Here is an 8,069-nt window from a genome sequence, read left to right as displayed (position 1 = left end):
CATAGTGCTCAGAGCCATTTGACCCATTTGAAGCATTTTGAGGCTACACAATCAATTGCTTCATGTGAGGTATGTAAACAAATGTATATATCCACTTTATTTAAAATACTACAAAACCAAAATCTTTAGACGTATCGTAAATGGACAACTATAAGGCGTGAACTCAATTATGTGTGTCTCAAAACTCTGTTCCAGATACACACTAATGTAAAATATTTGACAATAATTTGTCTCTCTGCAAATGTTAATACGATGGCCAGTCAAATGAGAACGAGACAGGTGACAAAGAAGTTCGTAAACTGATTATTGGCTCTGAGCACTATGGGACTTAACTGCTGAGGTCATCAGTCCCCTAGAACTTAGAACTACTTTAACCTAACTAACATAAGGACATCACACACAACCATGCCCGAGGCAGGATTTGAACCTGCGACCGTAGCGGTCGCGCGGTTCCAGACTGAAGCGCCTAGAACCGCTCGGCCACACCGGCCGGCAACTGTTTATTATTTCATAAGTGATCGCCATGCTTGTTAATACCTTTATCTCACTATGAGACAAGACAGGCTATGTCTGTATGGAGAATTGTTTGCGGTTGCCCACGGAACCACGGTTGTACCCATGCGAACATCCTCCCACATGTTGCCAATGTTGTTTATAGTACGCTGCAGAAGTTTCGCTAGGTAGCCCTTACACATCCTTTATATTATAGTCCTGATCTTCTCCTGTACGATTTCCATATTTTTGAAACCCCGAACAAAGACATTCGTGTTCATCGATTTGTTTCGAACGATGTTTCCCTTTTTTTCCGATTCTCTTCTGTTCCAGTTTTCTCAAAATCCGTGTTCCACTACCATACAATGCTGTGGTCCAAACGTACATTCTCAGAAATTTCTTCGTGAAAGTAAGGCCCATGTTTGATACTAGTAGACTTCTCTTGGCCAGGAATGCCATTTTCGCCATCACTAGTCTGCTTTTCGTGTCCTTTCGCCCTCCAGGATGGGTTATTTTGCTGCCTAGGTGGCAGAATTCCTTAACTTCTGCTTCGTGATCCCAAATTCTCATGATAAATTTCTCGTTGTTCTCATTTCTGCTGCTTCTCATTACTTTCGTCTTTTTTGCTTTATTGTCAATCAGTATTCTGTACTCATTAGACTCTCCATTCCATTCAATAATTCCTGCAACTCTTCTTCACTTTCACTGAGGACAGCAATTTCGTCAGCGAATCTTGTCATTGATATCCTTTCGCCTTGAATTTTAATCCCACTCTCCCACTCTCTTGAATCTTTCTTTTATGTTCGTTATTGCTTATTCGACGTATAGATTGAAGAGCAAAGGCGAAAGACTACATCACAACATAAACCCTTTCTAATACGAAAACTTTGTTCTTGGCCTTCCCGTGGTCCTTGTAAATATTGTGCATTGCCCGTATTTACCTATAGCTTACCCCCATTTTTCTCAGAATTTCGTACATCTTGCGCCGTTTTATATCGTCGAACTCTTTGCCGAGGTCTTGAAGTCCTATGAATGTGTCTTGATTTTTCTTCTGTAGGCAATAGTAAACATTTTTCCATGGACGCAATGACCGTCTTGTTCACAGTGGGACCAGTGTATTAACAGGTATAGCTGTTAATTTCGAAATAATAAACAGTTTACTAACTTTTTTTCATCTGTCTCGTTTTCATTTCAGTGCCCCTTGTTCTTTTGTGCCAAAAGTCCATGTAAGAGGTTAAAGTGTAACAACAATTTTTCAGAAAGAAAATAAACAGAAACGCACTGAATATAGCACAGATACTTCTGGGTAAAAACAATGCTGTGAAACTGTGTATTCTTAAGGCGGAATTCCATCCAGTTTTTCTTAGCAAGCAGGGTCATAAGAAGAACTGCAACATCCACAGGATGATTACTTGCACCGGATGGGAACAGAGCGAATAAGAACAAGCTTTTTAATTCTTTTGATTAAAAAGGTAAAGCACCATTAACGCACTTGCAAGTAAACAAGTGTGAATATGTAGCTACAATGCTGATTAATATTAAAAGTATACAAAAGCCCTAATCATTCTAGTTGCTTATGTTCATGGTCGGTATAGTTATGTGGCTGAGGTTTCACTGTTATTTTAAGAGTTTGTTATGTAATAAACCAAACAAGTAAAAATCATTTTCTTGTGATAAAGCTATTTGTCTTGTAACATACTGTGAAGCAGATTTTATTAAGTACCCTATCTGACATCTTTTATGTGCCTTCCACATTTAATTAATGATATTTTATTGAAATTACCTTCCTTATATGTACTTTAAAATGCAGAAAGTGCTTCGCATTTTAACTGCAGATACCAGAAACTGATAAATAGGAGGTATTGGAATTTGATACAATCTCTACCTAGCGTATATGTTTCCAGTTGCTAATAACCAGAGTGGAAATGTCAATCCTTTTTCATGTTACGTTCGTCGTCGGCAGTTACTGTCCTGCTTTTAAACTTCCTCTTCCATTGTAGTGAGAAGGCACTGAAAAGCGCGACCCTACACTTGTTAAAAGTTTTGGAATAATGTTAAGGAAAGCTGGAGCTGCAATTCAGTGTTGTGCGCACTACCTCCATGCATTTCACGCTAGAGTACTAACTCACAAACTTAAATTCCCCTTTTCCTGCGCCATCTTGTTTACTTCATCGAAAACAGTACACTCGCCCAGCAAAATATGTTTCGCGTCGTAGCACTAAGAATGCACGGTGAACCAGAATACCACCAGCAAACTTACGAAGGTAGCAGTGCGGACAAAATCGAGAAAAAATATCCAGTAAACCTCGGCTCTAAAATGAATAGCTTAAGAGCTATGGGCACTTGTTCAACAGAAGAGATGTGTTTCACACAAGCAAAGATGAATAAGTGCTGAAAGCACTTAAAATGTGCATTTCAAAGTCCATGTTTAAGAGACTTTTTTTCGTGCTGCGGTCCGTACTCTGAAAGTTTGTCGGTGGAGTTCTGGTTCATTCTGTATAGAGTTGTATCCTGTGTGCCAATTGTTAGCGCCAAAAAACAGTAACTGAGCCATCATCGGCTATGCCATTTACCTCGTATTTTCTTCCGTTCCCCCTATCCTAAGAATAAACCTGATGTAAACATTACACCATGTATTCTTCCGCGTTTGTTGGAGCCTCGTTGGATTTCGTTTCACTTGGAGCGGAAGCTGTTTCGAATACAGTCAAATACTATAACGAGAATATGTTTTATGCACTGCTTTACGCATACATGGACTAAGCGATAACGCGGGGCAACAGCATTATCGGCGAATTTAACTTGGACAGCACTGGCCAGGCAAGTGATCCAACTAACCTCCAGTTGCGGTAAAGACATAAAAAGGAGACGAGCAGAGAACATCATAGCTTTGAATGTAATTTAATTTTGAAAAAGAAGGAAATAATATATGGTAAAACTCAGGCGATACGCTTCTTAGGTGATCGGACGGAAAATATAACATGATCTCGATCTTAGCTAACATAGTACTGTAATGAAAAACAAGAGTGATAAGAATTCCTTACTTTAACAATGATAAGTTTTCTACATGAGCCATGTGTGGCGCAAAAGCGCGGTTATGGGATTTTACCACGTAGTTAAATATTAAAGCCACTGAAGGTACTACAGTCAGTCGTCTGGTAATCTCTGAACTCCTTCCATATCGGGCTCCGAGAAATACATTTCAGTACTGCTACGATAACGAGGTGATCAGCAGCAGAAACAAAAGCCACCAAAAAGTCCACATTTCCTCCTCCTCTTCTTTAAGGACTGTTTGTTCTGTAATTCGCCATCGTTCGACAGTTACGAGTCACAAAGTTTCGTGCATTAGTTCCAGTACTTTTGGAAATTTGAATGTCTTGTTATTTCTCGCGAGAACTTGCTTAACTTGCGTCCAGATCAATTCTATTGGTTTTAAGGTGGGATCAATAAAAATGCAGCATGTCTACAGTGTGCTCGACGCCGTGAAAATCATTGTTTTCTATGTTTCTACGATGCTTATCACTTTGGCGCGTGTGAGATCACATCTGTGCTGCAAAACAATGGGCATATTCAAACAAAAAGTATTCGATTTTACATTCTTCATTTTTATTAACTTCAGCAAACTTTAATCAAAGATCGATAATTGAGAATATGTATTTCCAATGAAAACCAGAATTTTGCGCGCGGTATGTCGTTAGAAACTAGAAGCAGTACATTTTTCTTGAAAAATGATGGTCAAGTATTACCATATTACGATGAATTTCATATTTAAATGATTTAGATATTAAAACCGAACAAAAAATTTGTAATCTCCAACAGTCTGCAACCGCCGCCCACTAGACAACCGGGTTTTAATCTACAACACTACCGACTACGCCACGCCCATAATTAAATTTTTCTGTGTTAAATATAGTAGCCGCGCGGGATTAGCCGAGCGGTCTCAGGCGCTGCAGTCATGGACTGCGCGGCTGGTCCCGGCGGAGGTTCGAGTCCTCCCTCGGGCATGGGTGTGTGTGTGTTTGTCCTTAGGATAATTTAGGTTAAGTAGTGTGTAAGCTTAGGGACTGTGACCTTAGCAGGTAAGTCCCATAAGATTCCACACACATTTGAACTGTGGTGTCACCGCCAGACACCACACTTGCTAGGTGGTAGCTTAAATCGGCCGCGGTCCATTTAGTACATGTCGGACCCGCGTGTCGCCACTGTGTGATCGCAGACCGAGCGCCACCACAAGGCAAGTCTCGAGATACGGGATAGCAGTCGCCCCAGTTGTACGACGACTTTGCTAGCGACTACACTGACGAAGCCTTTCTCTCATTTGCCGAGAGACAGTTAGAATAGCCTTCAGCTAAGTCCATGGCTACGACCTAGCAAGGCACCATTAGCCTTACATAGTTTGATAGTGATCGTATGAAATGTCTCATCAAGAACGTTGTATTCACAACAAGGATAAATAAAAGTTAAGTATTCGAGGAGCTGCATACTTTTCTTATTAGCATTCAATACTTATCCTGTTCCAGAATTCACGCCCGTCTGCGTTAGATAGCGTGCATTTCGGCTTCCTCTATCTACAAGGCGTTGGCACATTTGCCAACACATCATTGGCGACGAGGCAACGGAAAGGGTTTTGTTCTAATTGCTTACATTTAGTTGTGTCATGGCTTCGCCAGATGTACTGTCCGAATTTTATCGCTTGCAGACTCAGCAGACGCAGGCGTTATTGGATGCCCTTGGACAGCTCGTCCAGGGTCAACGTGCCATTCAAACCGATGCGGCAGCCGCCGCTTCGCCGCTACCGCAGCCACAACATGCAGTTGCACCGCCGTTTCGCAGTTTTGACCCAAACGAAGAGGCATGGACTGAGTGGTCACGCCAGTTTGGATTTCATCTCGCCGCCTACAGAATTCAAGGTAACGAGCGGCAGCCTCACTTATTGTCTTGTGTCGGCGTGCAAACGTACCGTGTGATAGTGAAATTGTTTCCCCGACGCGACGTAGCAACTCTGTCCTACGATGAAATTTTGTCGGCATTGGACGCCTATTTCAAAGAAACAGTCAACGTCGTTGCAAAAAGGTATACATTCTTTCGTACAAAACGTACGGCCTGTCAGACTAATAGGGAGTGGGTTGCAACTTTGCAAGGCCTTACTAGGGATTGTGCGTTTGAATGTGACTGTGGCCTTCCTTATTCAGATACTATGGTGCGTGATGCAATTGCACAGAACGTTTCTGATGTTCGCATACGGGAACAGATATTGAAACTCGTCAATCCCTCCCTTCAACAAGTGATAGACATATTGGATAGACAAGACACACTTGACTTTACTCAGGAATCATTTGCAACTTCGCCAGCTGTGTGTCGCATTAACCGGCCCGCCGGGTGCGCTGCAAGGAACTGTAAACAGCCTTCGCGCACGTCCGCTCAACCAGGTGGGCCGCGCCAGCACACAAATGCAGTGAAATCATGCCCACGGTGTGCTACTAGACATTCACGTGACAATTGCCCGTCACGCCAAGCTATTTGCTTTTTCTGTCATAAGAAAGGACATGTTCAAAGTGTTTGCCAGAAAAAGCTCAGATCAGACAATCATAATCATTCCAGGCCTTTTGCTTCGCGCCGGAATCGAACCAAGGACACTCAGACTCGTGAACCTTCGCCCATGGACATTCATGTAGTTAATTCCGCTTCGTCCAGTGCCACTTTCTCTAACAGTGACTGTGTTCGTCCCACAAAAAGTGTGCGTCGACGTCGCCGGAAATCACGTCAATTAGCAAGTGATTCTGTACAAGTGTCTGTTCAAATTGCACAAAACAGTCGCTCTTGTCGTCAGCAGGACAATAAACTTTTTGTAGATTTGGACTTTAATGGCAAGGTCATACCATTCCAGCTCGATACCGGAGCTGCAGTTTCATTGCTCAATCATGACACGTACACACAACTGGGCAAACCTCCGTTGCGTGCCGCAACTGTTAAGCTCACTACATATTCAGGACAGAAAATTCCTGTGTTAGGACAGTGCACCCTTCTTGCAACATACAAGGGACAAACAAAACTTGTGTCATTTTATGTTCTTCGTTCTTCTTCTGCAGTGAACTTGTTTGGTTTGGATTTATTTCAGTTGTTTAACATGTCTATAGTAAATCAGGTCCTATCAGTGAATCAGACTGTGCCTTCCGACAGTGTTTCTCGTCTATGTGAAGAATTTGCAGACATTTTTGCACCGGGCTTAGGTTGCGCTAAGAACTATGAAGCACATTTGGAACTGAAAGTCAACGCGCAACCGAAATTTTTCAGAGCGCGTAATGTTCCCCACGCATTGCGTGATGAGGTCGCAAGAACATTAAATGATTTAGAATCACAAGGTGTAATTGAACGTGTGCAAGCTTCTCTCTGGGCCTCACCCTTAGTAATTTTGCCAAAACCTTCCGGAAAACTGAGACTTTGTGTGGACTTCAAGGCAACAGTGAATCCACAACTAGTGACTGCAACTTTTCCCTTACCCCGCCCGGAAGATCTTTTTGATAAACTGTGCCCGGGTAAATACTTTTCCAAGTTGGGCCTAGCAGATGCGTACTTGCAAATCCCAGTGGACGCCGAATCCCAGCGCGTCTTGGTGATTAACACGCATCTTGGTTCGTACGGCTTCAAAAGACTGCCATTCGGGTGTGCATCCGCCCCTGCATTGTTTCAGCAATATTTACAACCTGTTTGTGCGTCGGTCCCTACTGCTGCGAACTATCTGGACGATATTGTGATCTCCGGAAAGACTGCCGACGAGCATTTAGCACATCTACGTACATTATTTCAGGTATTGCGACAAAATGGTCTTCGCTTGCGGAAGGACAAATGTGTGTTTTTTGCTCGTGACTTACCATACCTGGGACATGTCATCAATGCCCAAGGCATACATCCGAGTCCAGAGCACCTCCGGGCCATACAAGATTTGCCTTCGCCACAAAATGTGAAGGAGCTACAGAGTGTGTTGGGTAAAATTAACTATTATCATCGCTTTCTGCGCAATGCCTCTTCCATTTCAGCTCCGCTTCATAGCTTACGCCGTAAGGGTGTTCCGTTCGTCTGGACGACGGAATGCGAACGCGCCTTTCGCCAGTTGAAATCGGCGTTGCTTTCTAATACTTCCCTTACGCCATTCGATCCCCAGAAACCCCTTTTGTTGATGGTAGATGCATCGGATTTCGGGATCGGTGCTGTGCTTGCGCACAAAGTTGGCTCGCATGATCGCCCTATTGCCTTTGCGTCAAAATTGCTCTCGTCTGCGCAAGGAAATTACTCACAGATAGAGAAAGAAGCTTTGGCTCTCGTGTTTGGTGTTACTAAGTTCCATGATTTCTTGTATGGTCGTCACTTTACCATCATCACAGACCACAAACCTTTGACATCGCTTTTTCATCCGAGCAAGCCTGTCCCTCCGCGTACTGCGCAGAAATTCACTCGCTGGTCTATTTTCCTCTCGCAGTACCGCTACGATATCTTGTATCGGTCCACTGCTAAGAACGGAAACGCCGATGCGTTGTCCCGTTTGCCTGTTGCTGAGGATAAAGCATTCGATTCTTCCGAAC

The sequence above is a fragment of the Schistocerca americana genome, chromosome 3 (assembly GCF_021461395.2).
Source record: "Schistocerca americana isolate TAMUIC-IGC-003095 chromosome 3, iqSchAmer2.1, whole genome shotgun sequence".
Lineage (NCBI taxonomy): Eukaryota > Metazoa > Arthropoda > Insecta > Orthoptera > Acrididae > Schistocerca > Schistocerca americana.
This window is presented reverse-complemented; position numbering follows the sequence as displayed.